This window comes from Gadus macrocephalus, chromosome 23 (assembly GCF_031168955.1).
Source record: "Gadus macrocephalus chromosome 23, ASM3116895v1".
Taxonomy (NCBI): Eukaryota; Metazoa; Chordata; class Actinopteri; order Gadiformes; family Gadidae; genus Gadus; species Gadus macrocephalus.
The window spans coordinates 524,092-542,602 of record NC_082404.1 but is presented as its reverse complement, the minus strand read 5'-3'; the positions used below and the strand labels follow the sequence as shown (position 1 = coordinate 542,602).

The following is an 18,511-nucleotide window of genomic DNA, read 5'->3' as shown; positions in this document are numbered from 1 at the left end:
TTTCGAAGACTAACCTCTCGTGAAAATAAAGGAATGAAAATAACAAACACTCAAACACTCCTTACTCTTCACCCCGTATCGGTTAGTTTGCGTGCCAAATCTCATGAGTGTCATTCCAAGTTGGTGTTATTGTTGTTTTCCGACATTGAATCGATATGCGGCTGAGTTCTTCAGCACTCTGCCATTGTAATTTCTTACATAGTTCCTTCATTTTGTCTGAGCTGTTTTCTTCCCCTACTCTCTCGTTGGAGCGGTCACGGTACATCTTTCGAGGGGCTTTACATTCTCTCTGCCAGTGTCCAATTTGTCCGCAGTTGTGGCATGGTCGAGGTTCTTTCTGTCTGTCTGACTGGGGGGATCGTTCTCTATCCCTGTTGGACTGGGGGAATCTTTCTCGTTCCCTGGCCATTTCCTTCTTCTCGTCAGCCCGGAATCGAATCCTGACTTCTTCATCTCGATCCACCTTTTCTCCGACTTCCTTGATCTCTGCCATTGTGCAGCTACGGTTGTCCCAGCTGGGAAGCCTTGTCTTCACTCCCCTTCGGATCTCATATGTTAGGCGAAGTTTTTCTTCGGTTCCTTGCAAATCATGTCTGTCGTTGAAGAATCTAGACAGTGTCTCGCTAATTGAATAAATATCAATATCTCTAACCTCCAATTCAAAAGAATCTTGTTCAATTGGTTCAGACGCATTGGGACTTTGATTGCTATCTTTTTCCTCCTTTTCTGCCTTTACCTTTCGGCATTTTCTATCTTTTTTTTTTCCCATGCAAAGCTAAAACTAGCGACCAATCGCTGCTTAGAAAAAACAAATAAACGTCTCCCACGGAGCTCGGTATGCCGACAACAGATGATGGCACACTTTTTCCCTCTTCGATTAAAAAACAATATATGTGATTCCTCGGCGGGGATCAAAACAACATAGCACAAACAAAAAAACTCTGGCGATTCATGTAACCTCACCACTGAATTCAATACAAATACGGTTTCACTCCTTGTCTGACAAGTCGTAAAACAAAAGCCCTGAGCAAACCAGACGTCTTAAGTTATATTCAGGACACGTATCAACATTGACAAACTAGCAAAGATGAACAAATCACTTGAATGACATGCTATTACAATATTCTAGGACTCTATCCCAGCTTCTAGGACTCTAGCCCAGACCAAAGGCCTTATTCTACAAACAAATTCAATAGTTTCATATGGCGTATATTCAGTGATTATTGAGCTCTTAATCACTAATACAGGTCCTCACTTCGTCAAGCTCTTAATGACACAACTTCATTACTCAGCAAATGTAGTGCAGCCTAATAGTAAAACAAATAATAATAATCACAGTTATGTGTGTGTAGATTATTTTAAGATTACTTTCTTGTTCTTTTCTCTTGGTCGAGAGTGTGGAATGAGATTCAGTCACCGTTGATTCCCACGTGGTGCATGGAGATGCGCTGGTTCAGCCGCGTTGTGGATGCGGGTCCCTCAGCAGGGCAGGCGTTGATCCGACGTCTTCCCAGGCAGGGCGCGCGGTCTTCTCGATCACAGGGCAATCTTCAGAGGCAATCGTCTTCTCACTCCTCTCTCTTCAAGACGGTGTCACGGCACCAAATGTTAGATTTCAGCTTATTTCTAAACTGTTCGGACAGACTCTGCGTTGTGTATTTTCAGTCGTAGTAGTAATTCTTGAAGTCGAAATCAAAGCAGCTTGACAGGTTGGATCAGAGGGTTGAATAGATGGTTTATTCCAGGATGGAGTACAGCGAGATACAGACTTAGGTTGAATAATCTATAGTGGACCCATTGAGGAGCCGTTTGATGACTTGTTCCTTGGCTGTCAAACCCTCTTCTCGTCAAACCAAAGGGTTGGGGCGAGTATTATACAAAAAGGGGATACATGAATAACACGAAAACAGACGCACTCTCAGCACTGATAAGGTATCTGGCCCTGGCCATGTCCCGGAGGACCAGGTCGGTTCAACCTTGTTGAGACATAACAATGGCAGAATACCCTGTCAGTATGAGAGGCCCTGGCTTATCCCTAGACTAGAAATGTGAACAACAGAGAGACACTAAAATACACCAACATTCTACACAGTGCACTAGAATGAAGTTTGATCTGGACAAACTGCGAGACCCTGAGGTGGCAGAAGCCTTCAAGGCAAAGATAGGGGGAAGGTTTTCACCACTGCTCGTCCTAGGTGCAGAAGAAGTTGACGTCAACCTCATGACCACCACGCTGATCAGTCATAACCGAAACAGCCACTGCAATCCTTGGCAAACTCCGCCTAAGGAAAAAACCTTGGGTCACCAATGAACTGCTTGACTTGTGTGACAAGCGAAGAGCCCTGAAGAAAAGTAAGAACTCACCTGAAGGAACTGATGCTTACAGAGAAGTCAACAGGAGCATCGAGAAAGGCATGCAGTCAGCAAAACAGAACTGGATTGAGGGAAAGTGAAGAGATATAGAGAACAGCCTGAATACCAACACCAACACCAAGATGGCATATCAAACTGTCAAGGAGCTAACAAGAGCAAAACAGACCAGAGTCTCTACAATTCAGAGTAAGACTGGTGAATGCCTAACGGAAGAACAGAAAATCCTGGACAGGTGGACAGAATAATAATACATTTTATTTATAATGCACTTTATATTCAAGAATCTCAAAGTGCTTCAGAGAAAAAAAAAAAAAACTATTAAAAGGGGGAACCTCAAAGAAAGTTTAGCTAAATGCTCTTTTAAAGAGATGGGTTTTGAGGTTCCGTTTAAAAAGAGCTGTAGTCTGTGGAGCCCTCAGGTGGTCAGGGAGGGCGTTCCATAGTCTAGGGGCAGCAGCAGAAAAGGCCCGATCACCCATGGTGCACAGCTTCGTATGTCGGGTTTGGAGGGTGTGAGTGGATCCTGAACGGAGTGTACGTGAGGTTGTCGGGGGGGTGAGGAGTTCCTGAAGGTAGAGGGGGGCAAGTCCGAGAAGGCACTGGTGGGTGAGTAGGGAGACCTTGTACTCAATTCTGAGTGGGACAGGGAGCCAGTGCAGTGATTTCAGGATGGGGGTGATGTGGTCACGCTTGTGCACCCTCATCAGGACCCTGGCAGCACTGTTTTGAATGTATTGGAGCCTCTGGATGCTCTTGCCAGGGATCCCAATGAGGAGTGCATTGCAGTAGTCCAACCTGGAGGAGACAAAGGCATGGACGAGCTTCTCTGCATCAGCCAGGGTGAGTGATTGGCGGAGTTTGGCGATGTTCCTGAGGTGGTATAATGCTGTCTTACAGAGGTGTTTGATGTGGGTGTCAAAATTAAGTTGTGGGTCCATTTTAACACCGAGGTTGGTGACGGATGTGGAAAGGGGGATGTTTTGGCAAGAGAAGGTGATATTGGTGATGGTGGGGGAGCGGAGCTGATGTGGCGTGCCAACAAGGATGGCTTCCGTTTTATGGCTGTTAAGTTGTAGGAAGTTGAGCTTCATCCACGCCTCTATCTCCTCCAGGTAGGTGGTCAGTGTGGATGTTGGCAGAGGGGCAGAAGAAGTGGGGGTTGTCCTGATGTAGAGCTGTGTATCATCAGCATAGCAGTGGTAAGATAAGCCATGCCTGCTAATGACACTACCCAGGGGGAGCATGTACAGTGAGGGGTGTACAGTGTGGGGCCCAACACCGAGCCCTGGGGGACACCGCAGGTGACGTTGTTGGTGTGTGATTTTGCTTTGCCAAGGGCAACGTGCTCAGTTCTGTCAGTGAGGTACGAGGTGAACCAGTTCTTTACATTTCCTGATAGTCCAATGGTGTATTGCAGGCGGTGAAGGAGAATATTGTGGTCAACCGTATCAAAAGCAGCTGTTAAGTCCAGGAGGATGAGGAGAGATGGGGAGCCGGTGTCTGCTGCCATCAGGAGGTCATTTGTGACCCTGACCAAGGCTGTTTCTGTACTGTGGCCATAGCGGAAACCAGACTGGAATTTTTCAAACAAGTGATGTTGTATGAGGTGATCCTGGAGTTGTGCTGCAACAGTTTTTTCCAGAACTTTTGACAGAAATGGGAGATTTGATATGGGCCTGTAGTTGGAGAGGACTTCTGGATCAAGGGTAGGTTTTTTTAATGTTGGTCTGATGACAGCAGTTTTTAATGCAGATGGGATATGGCCGGCCAGGAGGGAGTGGTTAATGATATTGGTGATGAGTGGAGAGACAGCAGAGATGTTGGCCTTCAGCAGAGCTGTACTGCCCTACAAAGGCAAAGTGCAGTAACTACGTCAACATTGAAACTGAGAAAAATGCCTTCAAAGTTTTCATACTGGCCGGCCAAACCTGTTGCAGGTACAATAGTGGTGATACTTTCAATGAATACCTTTATAGGAAGGAAAATTGTATCGAAAAAGAAAAGACCAACGATATGACCTTTGACCTCAAAATTGTAGATACTGCACTCTGCCTTTGTATTACCTCGAACAACTAGAGTACTATTACAAAGGCAAAGTGCATTATCTACAATTTAAATGTGTTCTGAATGTAACTTTTTTGCATTACCAATGCCTTTTTATTTAATTTAATTTGCTTGTGCTTCGTTTATGAAGGTTTTTGAGAGTATTGAAATTGCTTGTAACCTTCAATAATCTATTTTGTCCTTATGTCCGTGTCACATCGCAGCCCTAAACAATTGAAGAGTTTGGTTCCAGCACGCTATATCCACAATTTTAATGAATTTTCATGAATCATTTTTTTATATAAAAAGGTTTTAGGTTATATCAGTGAACCTGCAGTTGGGATAGTGTTCTGTGATGTATCTTAACTTTAACAAAACAACAAAAATACTATTTTGTTGATATCACTGGAGATACACACTATAAATATAGATGGCGTTTTGAAATCAAACCCTTCAATTGCATTTTTTTGTCATCAACATTGCCATTATCTTCCCAAATATCCTTAACATTTTACACACGATAGTATTTTGGTTTGTGGATTTTCATTTTAATTAGAAAATTAAGGGGGGGGGGGGGAGGCTACTGCATGGTGGCAGCCAGTGGGAAGCTTAGATAAGTGATTCACTGGAACTCTTGGATGCATACATATGTGTGTATTAAAGTAAGTATTATACAAGATTGGATATTACTGTTTTGGCAAGAAGTGGCAAAAGACTATCAACAATTCATAGAGGTCACTCAGTTACATTAGTTTGAAATATAATAACCATAAGAACTACAGATAAGGTAGATATAATAAAAAATTACTTGCCAATTATATCCCAAACTAGATCTAACGTCAAAATGAGTGACTGCTATTTTATACAATAGAAGAAATGAACCGAAGACGTCAACTGATCTCGATGGTGGTTTTGCAACCTTTGGACTTTCTGCTTGAACTTCATTGGCTATCCTTTAGACAACGCAATATTTTACCTAAACCATGTGATGTAATAATAATAATAATAATAAATAAAATGTATATAGCGCTTAATATGGTACTCTAAGACGCTTAAATGTAGCGTGTGGAATGAGAAGTAAACAACCAATCTAAATGGACATTTCATTTTCATTCAATATCGTATTTGCGGCTGCAGGCGCTGCACGGCTCTCCTCAGGAGATCAGCTAACTCTAGAATGCTAAAGTAACAGTGACTTAAATGGAGTCGACTAACTAAATGAGTAGGCTGATTTTGTTATCTTCACATCAGTTAGATTAGCTGCCCCGAAACGAAAATAGTTTCAGAAATGAAGACAAGAAACAAAACAGCGACGTGATCGTAATTGGACTATGACAGCGGTTCCAGAATGGAAAGATGCTACAGGCTTCAAGGGAGCAGGTTGGCTAAAATGGCTTAATAGATTTAGGTCAGTTGTTGATATTTTTCCATCGTCCTTACCATTGTCTGGATACTTGCGTTTCAAAGCAAGTTCCACCATGAGTTTTCCTCAGTAGATTCGGATGGAGCTAATAAGGCAGACCGCAGTATCTACTGTGTCAAAGCCGGGTGAACAAAGGCAGAACGCAGTAACTTCACTTACTGCGTTTAGCCTTGGTATTAGGTTGGATTTTGTAGTTACTGCAAATTTGACTTGGGGATATCTCTGAAACGGGACACAGTTGGACCAAGAGTTTTTGTCTCAAGACAAAGAAGGTGTTATAAAACCCATTTTCACTCTGAACTCAATTTTGACAAAATACGTAGTTACTGCACTTTGCCTTTGTAGGGCAGTGTAGGGAAAGGGTCTAGTGCACAGGTGGATGGCTTCATTTTCCTGATGACGTCCTCCACCTCTTCCTTTGTGATGCTGGAGAAGGAGCAGAGGTCTGGACAGAGTCAATCGGTGGGTCAGCAGTTGGAAGGGGCAGGACAGTAGTGGTGGAGAGGTGTGAGCGGATGTTATTCACTTTTTGTTTAAAAAAGTTGATGTGCATGTTGCACCTCTCCGTGGTGACATCAGATTGGGATGGTAAAGGGGGTTTGAGAAGGTGATTGATAGTTGAAAAGAGCTGTTTGGAGTTACCAGGGCTATTGTTGATTATTGTGGAATAGAACCTGGACTGTGCATTATTCAGGGCTTCAGCATATGCCCTCCTGTGTTCCCTGTATGCCTGTTTGTAAACGGTCAGACCAGAGGCCTTGAGTAGCCGCTCAAGGACACGCCCAGCAGCCTTCATTGTACGTAGTTCACTGGTGTACCAGGGTGCGGAGCGCGAGAAGGAGACTGACCTCGATGTTAAGGGGGCGTGGAGATCCAGGAGACTGCTCAGGGACTGGTTGTATAAGTCCACTGAGTCAGCAACAGAGAGGGAGTCAGTTGAGCCAGAGGAGAGATGTTGAAGGTCCAGGGCCAGGGCATCCATGTTGATATTTTTCACATTCCTGAAGTGGATCTGCCGCTTTGGTTTGGTGTGGGAGGAAGGAAAAGGGAGCTCCATTGACACAACTCTGTGATCCGAGACGCCAAGGTCATAGACCTGTAGGTTGCTGATGGGGGCGGAGTTTGAGATGACCAGGTAAATTGTGTGTCCTCTGGAGTGTGTGGGGGCATCAACATGTTGTTGTAGGTTGAGGGAGTCTAGCAGCTGAAGAAAATCAGCAGCGGGCTGGCATGAGGGGGTGTCAACATGAATATTTAAATCACCCAGAATGATGGTATTGGCAGAGGTAGTACAGAGTGTTGTGAGGAGATCAGACATTTCCGGGATGAAAGCAGAGTTGGGTTTTGGGGGCCTGTATATGAGTAGAACAGTCATGGGATGGGGGGGCTTGCATGTGAATGCAAGACATTCACAGGAGGAAGTTGTAGGCAGCACCATGGGGGACAACTCCAGGTCCTGTTTGTGGATGACAGCTAGGCCACCACCGCGTCCAGTTCTGCGGGCTGCCTCCAAGTAACTGTAGCCTGGGGGACAGGCTTCGTTTAGGGCAGAGTAAACCTCTGGCTGGTGCCAGGTTTCTGTTAGACACATGAAGTCAAGTCCCTTTTCCCTGATATGCTCTTCAATCAAGCTGGATTTATTATTTAAGGATTGAGTGTTGAAAAGTTCAAATTTGACCAGTGACTTGTGGGGTTATTCTCTGTACAGGTCGCAGAGCCTTAAAATCCACTCCGCGCAGGTTGGAATCCACTCCATGAAATCTATCCAGCCGGGAGTGCGGGGATCTCGCGATGTTTCGTCTTTTGCCCTCAGCCGTCTCAGCGGACCTGATGGATGTGATGAAGCCGGCAGGCTGACCATAAATAAAGTTTCTCCCTGAGCCTCTGTGGATATATCGAGGTCTACGCAATAGTCCTAGCTGCTTAATGGTGGAAATACAGGGTGGGATGGAGCGATTGTTGTACTTCAGCATCTGTGGGGCGAAGTACGTCAACATCAAACCTGATGTTGAGTGATGTTTGCCTGTTAGCAGCTAGGTACGGACCCGAAGCATCTGGGGAAGAGCTGGGAGGCAGTGCAGAAAATCCACGAGACAGTAGAGACAGCTTAGCAGGTTGACCAGGGCATATTCCTCACCAGGATCACCGAAAAAAACGCCAGCAGTGACCAGGAAAATGTCACATCGGCTACTTGTTTTTAGCCGTTGTTTTTAGCCGTTGCTAGGGACGCCAAAATAGCAAGTGAGCTACACGGCTCTTCACAATAACACTGGAACAACTAAAGACAGTCCATAAGCTTGCTTTTCGTCGCTGATGTAGCTTGCAGGGAACCAAGTAGAGATTATATGTCCACAAAAAATCACTTTTTAAAATAGAATCTGCCAAAATTGGCCCAAAAATTGCTTGGAGAAGCGGCGAACAGACAGCGCCAGCGTCCTCTCCGTTTGTTGCCTAGTGAATATATATAGAGCTCAGAATACTGCTCTAAGCTCTATAACCACACGGCAGGTGGAGAGCCCACAGTCCTCGCATGTCCTCAATCCATCGAGGAAGAGGAAAAACTCCCCATCCTCCGTGAAGAAGTGGAGACAGCAGTCCGAGCACTGAAAAAAGGAAAGACAGCCGGAGTGGACAACATCATAGCAGGGAGAGAAGCCATGATCGACCCTCATGAGTGGTGAGTGGCCTACATCATGGACCCAGTCACTCATCATCACACTTCCGAAGAAAGGCAATCTCCAACTGTGCCAAAACCACCGCACCATCAGTCTCATTAGCCATCCCAGCAAAGTCCTGCTGAAAATAATACTGAATAGGTTAAAACCTCAAGCTGTACTGATCATAGCTGAAGAACAGGCTGGATTTAGGGTAGGGCAGAGCACCACAGAACAGATATTCAACCTCAGAATTATCTGTGAGAGATATCTGCAGCATCAACACCTTTACCACGTGTTTATAGACTTCAAGAAAGCCTTCGACCGGGTATGGCACTGTGGGCAACCATGAGGAAATATAACATCAGCCCTAACCTTGTCAGAGTCATACAACAGCTGTACAACAAAGCTACCAGCGCAGTTCTCTAAAATGGAGCTATCAGAGACTGGTTCAGGACAACAACTGGAGTGCGCCAAGGATGCTTTCTCTCCCCTATTCTCTATAATCTTTTTCTGGAGCGTATCATGACGGATGCCCTGGCAGATCATGAAGGAACGGTCAGCATTGGAGGCAGACCGATTACCAACCTCCGTTTTGCAGATGACATTGATGGGCTAGAAAAATAACTTGCCAGCCTTGTTGAAAGGCTTGACACTACTTCCCAAGCCTATGGAATGGAAATCCATGCTGAGAAAACCAAAATGATGACCAACAACAACAGGGGCATCCTCTCAGAGATCAAAGTCAACGGACAGGCACTGGACACGGTGTCCAGCTTCAAATATCTGGGAGCAATCGTGTCCGATGAAGGATCCAAGCAGGAAGTCCTTGCCAGAATTGCCCGAACAACTGCTGCTCTGGCAAAACTCCAGCCCATATGGAAAGACAAAAACATCAGTCTGGCATCAAAGGTGAGACTACTGCGATCACTTGTCAACTCAATCTTCCTATATGCTTGCGAAACTTGGACCCTTACAGCTGAGCTACAGAAGATAATACAGAGCATGGAGATGAGATGCTACAGGAGACTCATGGGAATCTCCTACACCCAACATGTCACAAACGAGGAAGTTCGGCAAAAGATCAGCCAAGCCATCGGCTCACATGATGACCTGCTTACCACTGTTAAAAAACGGAAACTGAGGTGGTACGGACACATCACCAGATCCTCAGGCCTTGCAAAGACCATCTTGCAAGGAACCGTACAAGGTGGAAGGAGACGAGGGAGACAAAAGATAAGATGGGAAGATAACATCAGAGAATGGACTCGCTTGAAAATCAGTGAGGTAATGAGAGCTGCCGAGGACAGAGAGGGATGGAGAGAGCTGGTCAACAGATCGTCTGTGGTGCCCCAACGACCCTCCGGGGTTATGGGATAGGTGAAAGGTGAAGGTGAAAAGTCATAATAACGAGATATAAAGTCATGACAGTAGGCTGCATCTAGATGGTTTACATTAAAAGATCAGTGTCGTAACGTCATAGAGTTGGATCACCACATTGAGCAATATTTCCAAAGACGATATACAAATGATGAAATTCTGGCAGTATTTGCTGAGGTGAATGGGGTAGTGCTGAGCAAGCGGAAACTTGAAAGGATTCTGAGAGAGAAAAGATTGTGGCGCAGGAAGGGCAAGACAGATGTGGCCGAGGTGGCAGCTTTCATTGAAGCGCAACTCCAAACGTCTGGGCAGTGTCATGGCTACCGTTGGATGTACCAACATTTTTGGATAAATGGCATTATTACCGACAGGGAAACAGTACGTGTTCTCTTGCGGCTGTTGGACAGTGAGGGAGTTGACCTGAGATCAAGAAATAGACTACGGCGGAGAGTATATCACAGCCGGGGTCCCAATTACGTCTGACACATTGACGGCTATGACGACCTTAAACCGTATGAGATCTGTATAAGTGGATGCATAGATGGTTTTTCTAGGAGTCTCATCTGGCTGGAGGCATACAAAACTAATCTTGATCCGAACGTGATTGCTGGTTATTTCATGGATGCTGTACTAATAGCTCAAGGTTGCCCTGAACGATTACGGGTAGATTTAGGGACAGAAAATGTTCGTTTGGCCGAAGTGCAAAGATTCCTGCACTTTTCAGAGGGTCAACTTGAAATCGAACGTGTCACATTTGGTCCAAGCACTGGCAACCAGTGCATTGAAAGATGGTGGCTGACATTACGCAGTCAGTGCGCCCAGTTTTACATTTACATTTAGGGCATTTAGCAGACACTTTTATCCAAAGCGACTTACAATAAGTACATTTGTCATAAGAAGTGCATCAATCTATCGCTGTCGGTACAGAAAGGATGTTCATAGAACCAAGTGCAAGTACAACAATCGCTAGGCTAACCAATTCCCCGTGTTACAGCAATGATAGCAGCTACTGCAGTTGCTACACAGTTAAGTACTATAATACAATACAATACAATACAACACAATACAGTGTACAATGGTGGCCAGAAGGGGGAGGGTGGCTATGCAGAGTTGAGGTGGACTCTGAACAGGTGCGTCTTGAGTCTTTTTCGGAAGATAGTGAGCGACTCTGCGGTCCTGAGAGCGGCAGGGAGCTCGTTCCACCACTGAGGTCCCAAAACCGAGAAAAGTTGTGACTTTGCTGAACGGCCTTTGCTAGCTCTTAGCAATGGCGGTACCAGACGTCCAGCTGAGGTAGTTGAGCGGAGGGATCGAGCTGGGGTGTGTGGCTTTAGCAATGCTTGGAGGTAGGCAGGGGCAGTTCCATTGACTGCCTTGTATGCCAGTACCATCGTCTTAAATTTGATGCGAGCTACTACAGGGAGCCAGTGGAGGTCCCGGAAGAGGGGGGTCACATGGGAGAACTTCGGTAGGTTGAACACGAGGCGCGCTGCCGCATTCTGGATGCGCTGCAAAGGTTTAATCGCAGAGGCAGGAAGTCCAGCCAGGAGTGAGTTGCAGTAGTCGAGGCGGGAGATGACCAGTGATTGGACTAAAAGCTGAGCTGCTCCCCTTGTGAGGAAGGGCCGGATTCTGCGGATGTTGTAAAATGCAAATCTGCAGGATCGGGCCACCGCAGTGATGTTTGCGGTGCAGCATAACTGATTGTCCAATACCACACCGAGGTTTCTGGCAGTTGGAGAAGGAGATACAGTGATGTTCTCAACGGTGACCAGTAAGTCCATGTGTGGGCAATCTTTCTCTGGGATTAGGAGGAGCTCGGTTTTGTAGAGGTTTAGCCTCAAGTGATGGGCAGTTGTCCAGGTGCTGACGTCCGCCAGACATTCCGATATGCTTGTTGCAATCAGGGCTTTATCAGATGAGGGGAAAAAGAGAAATAGCTGAGTGTCGTCAGCATAGCAGTGATAGGAAAAGCCGTGTTGCAATTACCGAGCAAAGAGATCTGGTATAGAGGGAGAACAGAAGAGGCCCCAGTACAGAGCCTTGAGGGACACCAGTTTCAAGCGTGCAAGGTTTGGACAAGGAGCCATTCCATGTCACTTGATAGGTGCGGTTCGTCAGGTAGGATGTGAACCAGGAAAGAGCAGATTCAGCGATGCCAAGTTCGGCAAGAGTGGCAAGGAGGATCTGGTGGTTCACTGTGTCAAATGCTGCGGACAGATCGAGGAGAATGAGAACCGATATGAGGGACGAGGCTCTGGCAGCACGGAGGGACTCAGTCACCGTGAGGAGAGTCGTCTCAGTGGAGTGTGCCTTCTTGAAACCTGTCTGGTGAGGGTCAAGGATGTTGTAAGATGAGAGATAGGAGGACAATTGGTTAGCAATGAGGACTTCCAGTGTTTTAGACAGGAATAAAAGAAGAGAAACCGGTCTGTCGTTCTGGATGTCGGTGGTATTAAGAGTTGTTTTTTTGAGGAGAGTCTTTATTCTGGCAGTCTTGAAAGACGCTGGAACAATGCCTGAAGTGAGGGAGGAGTTGATAATTGAGGTGAGAAATGGCAGGATGTCGCTTGAGACATCCTGGAGGAGAGAGGAGGGGATAGCGTCAAGGGGGCAGGTGGTGGCATGGTTAGATGTTATTATTACTCTTAAGAGGTCAGAGGGCTAAATTGGGTAAAGGCAGAGGAGGGGATGGGAGGAGGGAGAATGGAGGCAGGGATAAAAGAGGAGCTAATGTCCTTCACTTTCTGGGTAAAGTAGGTAACAAAGTCCTCAGCAGTGAGGCAGGAAGGAGGTGGGGGTGAGGGAGGGTTGAGGAGGGACGAGAACAGGGAAAACAGTTTCCTGGGGTTTGAGGCAGAGGAGTTGATTTTGTTCCGGTAGAAGGCAGATTTGGTTGTTCACACACAAGAGGTGAAATCTGAAAGAAGGAAAAGATAGTGAGATAGACCATTAGGACAGTCTGATCTCTTCCATTTCCTCTCAGCTGTTCGCAACTTTGTTCTACAAGTTCGCAGAGCATGGGACAGCCAAGGAGGGGGGGGGGGAGGATCGCGCTGGTCTGGAGTGGAAGGGACAGAGGGAATCCAAAGAGGGGGAGAGGGAGGATAGCAGAGTGTCTGAAGATTCATCTGTAGATAGTTGAGAGAATCTTTCGATAGAAGGTAGTGAAGACTGAACAGTAGAGCCAAACGTAGAGGGAGAAAGGGCACGGCAAATGTGCTGACAATGCGAGTGGTGACAATGTGGGGACTAGAGAGGAGGGGGGAGAGGATTTCAAGGGGAGTGAAAAATCAACAAAGTGATGGTCAGACACGGGGAGCGGGGTAACGGAGAGAGCAGAGGTGCCGCAGGACCTGGTGAATATTAGGTCAAGCTGGTTCCCGGCCCTATGTGTGGGAGGAGAAGGGGATAGTGTTAAGTCAAAGGTCGAAAAAGTTGGTTAGTTCAGGTGAGTGCAACTTCTCTGGCAGGATGTTGTATGAAGGTATTATTGTAGCAAAAGTCTTTAGCACCTGTAACTGCAGAATTTGAATGCGTACACTAAAGTCACAGTAAATTTGAAGTCGTATATATTTATTTTGCATGTGTACTCTAAAGTCACAAATGTGTAACAGTACATTTGTAGTCGTAAAAAATATATAAATATTTTTTATACCATTGTAAACACAAAATAGGGTCTACGAGTACGCTAATCTGTGTTACAGGTGCACAAATCCTTTTGCTACAATTATTGCAGCACAGTTGGTGCAAAACACATTCGCACACCCGTGTTTCATAATCTGAGAACATGCCCAAAAGGTGTGCATTCGTAAACCCAAATTTGAACAAATGCATCAGAAGTTGCACATCTGTGAACGCTATGTTAATTCAGCATTTTAATGAGCGAGCACAAAACCATTTTACAACTGCTCGAATCTGCTCCTGCAAGTCTCAGCTGTGGGGTTTTTTGCAGGTTGTTTTGCAACACCCCTAGGTGGTAAATGTGTAGCAAAAGTATTCGTATCCGTAGATGACAGAGCGTCCGTGAGCGGGACAAAATAGTCCCGCCTATAATTTCCTAATCCAATGAAAATCGCCGGCAGGGATGCATTTCTCAAATTACACTGGGACCCACCCCGTGCCAGCCATGGAGCTATAAAGATCGCAGCATACTCAGTACGGGATACGTTTATTTCTGGAGAAGTGAAGAGGGCGTCCTACTGAACGGAGATGGGTATCCTACATTATGTTAAATGAAATGACTTAGTTCAAGTGAATTCCCCCCAAAGTATTTCATTAACATGCCGCAAATGTCCTTGAATGTATTTTAATGGTCGCCATAACATAAATTCAGAAATGCTAATGCAATACTTTGGGGAGAATTCCCTTGAACTAAGTCATTTCATTTTACATAATGTAGGATACCCACCTCCGTTCAGTAGGACGCCCTCTTCAAAGAAACGTACCCGCGCTAAGAATGCTGCGATCTTTATAGCTCCATGGCTGGCACGCGATGGGTCCCAGTCAGGGACGGCTGGTATAAATGGGCTGACAGGGCTAAGCCCTCTTACAGTGAAAATAAAAAAAATATTATTAAAAACTTAGAACATATTGTTTTAAATTTTGGTAGAACCTAAAGGAGCAACAGCACCAAAAAGTGACAGAAAAACCCAGGATATATATATCTTCGTTTTTTTCCTGTGAATGGGCTAAATGTATTCAGCCCAAGCGCAGTAGCGTAAGCTTCCATTGACGTTTGATTGACAGGTGCCCTGACACGCCCCCTTCATATGCTTCCCATTTGGGCTAAATTAGTTTAGCCCAAAGGCTGACCTAGCACAGTAGCTACAGTACAGTGTCCTTCGACTAATCACAGCACAGTAGCGCAAGTGCAGTATGGCGGGCGTTAGCATGAAAATGAATGAAGTGGATTATTTACTTTCTAATCGGTTTTCTTTAATGTCTTTGGAGGAAAAATTGGAAGTGAAAAGATTGGGGACACATCAACCAAACGATGTACAGATTTACTGTCAGGAGTGCGGTCAGAATATGGCCGGTAATAGTGCATTTGTAAGCGGGTCAACTACGTTTCGTATCGAAACATTTAAAAAGCTGTCTAAATAACCCAACATGACGTGACAAGTGTGTAGAGATAGTGGCCCCTCTCCAAGCTGCATTTCATCGACAGGCAACAATAAGGTTCTCTAAGGAATCGGAAATGATCTCATTTAATGAGTTGCCATTCTCAATTTAAATCCGAAATTATTCTCATGAAGAGAAATGGATTAAACATCAACCCGACGTAGGCCTATAGCAATGAGATGGCATGTGCACAATTCATTGCAGTAGCAGGCCTAATGGGCGACACCTTAAAGCAAAAGACAGCTGCGGACGTCGGAAACGCCACATAGGCCTACATGTCCTTCATGATTGACGGCGACACAGACGTCTCTACCAAAGAGTGTGTGATCGTCTACAGCCGCATTTTGCGCAAAGGGAGACCAGTCAACATTTTAATTGTGTAATACTTTAAGCACAAAAAAAGTTTTATTTTGCTTAATGGTTTAGTTCGAAATGTTCAATTTCAGCTCAGTGAAGCACTTTAAACACCTTATTTTTCTTTTTATTTATAATTGTGCTTCAAATAAAGAAATGCCTTTCTCTACACCTTAATCTTGTTTAAAAATCATTCACATTATATGAAAGTTATGAACAGAGATATAAAGGTGACCTCATGGCGTCTGGAGCCCTGTGAAGTATTGATAAATGTAATGCATTCTTTAGCCCACCCACCCAAAATCACCACCAGCCGTCACTGTAATTTGAGAAATGCATCCCGGCCGGTGATTTTCATTGGATTAGGAAATTATGGGCGGGACTATTTTGTCCCGCTCACGGACGCTCTGTCATCTACGGATACGAATACTTTTGCTACACATTTACCACCTAGGGGTGTTGCAAAACAACCTGCAAAAAACCCCACAGCTGAGACTTGCAGGAGCAGATTCGAGCAGTTGTAAAATGGTTTTGTGCTCGCTCATTAAAATGCTGAATTAACATAGCGTTCACAGATGTGCAACTTCTGATGCATTTGTTCAAATTTGGGTTTACGAATGCACACCTTTTGGGCATGTTCTCAGATTATGAAACACGGGTGTGCGAATGTGTTTTGCACCAACTGCGCTGCAATAATTGTAGCAAAAGGATTTGTGCACCTGTAACACAGATTAGCGTACTCGTAGACCCTATTTTGTGTTTACAATGGTATAAAAAATATTTATATATTTTTTACGACTACAAATGTACTGTTACACATTTGTGACTTTAGAGTAGGCCTACACATGCAAAATAAATATATACGACTTCAAATTTACTGTGACTTTAGTGTACGCATTCAAATTCTGCAGTTACAGGTGCTAAAGACTTTTGCTACAATAATACCTTCATAATGTTGAAGTCGCCGAGGATAACGAGTTTTGGATGGACTTTTTCGATAAATTGAAATGGAATGGATACTTCGCTGACACCTTCCTGGACAAGTCATTGGTCCAGTTCTGTTTTCTTTACACAATTCAGGTAAGTTTCACTATTCACTGCTTTATTTTTGTCTGTGGGCTATTATTATTTGTATTATTTTATTTTTATTGTTACACTATACTATTGATTTTGTTTTACCAAAAAAGTTAAATACTAGAACCACACATTACTTTCTGTCTGTAGGAAAGTTTTTTCATGCAATTCATTGCATTTCATTTGTATTCACTTTGAGCCTTATCTTATCAAGAAGAACTGGAGGTCGCATTCGCCTGGAATGAGCAAAGGATGCGTCAAGTGCACAACTCACGAAGTCCTCATGGCTGTCCATCCATCATCATGCAGTGCCTCAACTCTACGGGGCCACGGACTACCTGTATCGCCCAAGTCTGGAGAAGATCGAGGCCTGCTTGGGGGAGTTTGTTTACAAAGACTTCTCATGTGATGATGTGTTTTACATTTGTGTGGGGTGTTATGTCTGAGCATGGCCTTGAATTAACTAACGACGTGTACAAGACAGTATATTAAAAGCAGGGGTAGTTGTTTGTGCTAGATGAGCTGCAGTAGGCCTAATTCAGCATTAGGCCTACTGCAGCTCATTTAGCAAAACTTAACTTGTACCTATCTGTAACTAGAGTAGGCTTTAACTGGTTGTGCAACAATACAAGCCTAACAATATATGTCTTAACCCCTTTTCTCCAATCGTTGTAGTGTCTTTAACATTTAGTTGACAATTCTACTGCAAAAATAAATATATTTGATGTAAACATTGTACTTAATATATTATACTTAATCATGCGTCAGACTTATAATGTTGATTATTGGGATATAACTAAACAGTTAGTCACAATTAAATGAACTGTTTTATTATCTTCCCAGAAAACAGCTTTAAATGTCCCATGACATGAAAATCTCACTTTATGAGGTTTTCTAACGTAAATATGAGTTCCCCTAGCCTGCCTATGGTCCCCCAGTGGCTAAAACTTGCGTTCGGTGTAAAACGAGCATTAGCTGTTCTGCTCGCCTTTGAAAAAACGGAGGCTCAAGTGCGCTGATTTGGAATGTCTGTGTTTAGGACGTCATCAAGCATGATGACGTCCTAAAAGTCATTATGCTCCTCCCCTTACTCTGCCTGGCCCGCCCAGAGACGTTGGCCCGCCAATGAGACTCGACCGTGCGAGCGCGCCACATGTGTGTGTGTGAATACAGTACACACACTGTAACGCAAGTGTTTCTTGTCGGTTCTTTGACGTGTCTTGTATTTCCACAACGAGACTGTTGTGGGGGTTATCTGAGCCATGGTTGAGAAGGAATTGGGGGATCGGAACTTTGGCTTTGACTCGCTGAAGTACATGAACTGCGACATGCCGCCGGTTGCCGCGAGGCACCATCGCCCAGCAGCGGGCAGCCGGCAGCAGGCAGCGCGCGATTCAGTCGACTTCAGGTTGATGTGAAAGTGGAAGAACCAGAGACGTCGCAGAACCCGACAAAGTCGTTTGTGATTCATAATATCGTCTGGAGGTGCACACAGCTTTTGGCCGTGATAATATGTATTATATGATATAGATATCTATGTATCATATGATATTATTTAGATATAGAGCTCCAGGACTGTAACGCAAGTGTTGTACACTTCCTTGTTATTTGGATAACCGTTCTGCTTTTGGTGTTATGGCGCATAACACGTCGGACTCTCGTCTCTGGTATGTCTACAACGAGACTCGTATTGGGGGTTATCTCAGCCAAGGTTGAGAATAAATTGGGCGGAAGGAACTTTGGCTTTGACTCCCTAAAGAACATGAACCACGACATGGAGGAGAAAGGGATTGTTGGCGGCGAATGTCTCCCACTTGAGCCCCGCTGAGGGACCACCGCCGGAAGCGGAGGTGCCTAAGCGCTGCCCGGCAACGATCCCTTTCTCCTCCTTGTCGCGGTTCAGTCTACTTCACATTGATGTGGACGTTGAAGAACCAGGAACGTCGGAGAACCCAACGCGGTCGTTTGAGATTCATAATATCGGCTCACACAGCTTTTGCCCGTGATAATATATATTCTATGATATAGATATCTATGTAGGCTATATGATAATATTTAGATATAAAGCTCCAGGACTCCCGTGTGT

General features: G+C 44.9%; 1 long non-coding RNA gene across 1 annotated transcript in view; it reads left to right on the top strand.

Annotated features, from left to right (window-relative positions):
- Positions 1 to 845: 845 nt before the first annotated feature.
- Positions 846 to 18,511, top strand: part of LOC132452088 (uncharacterized) — a 399,718-nt gene continuing 382,052 nt past the window's right edge. The window contains exon 1 of the long non-coding RNA XR_009524230.1: positions 846 to 1,297. This is a non-coding gene — a long non-coding RNA (uncharacterized LOC132452088). The remainder of the gene's footprint in view (positions 1,298 to 18,511) is intronic.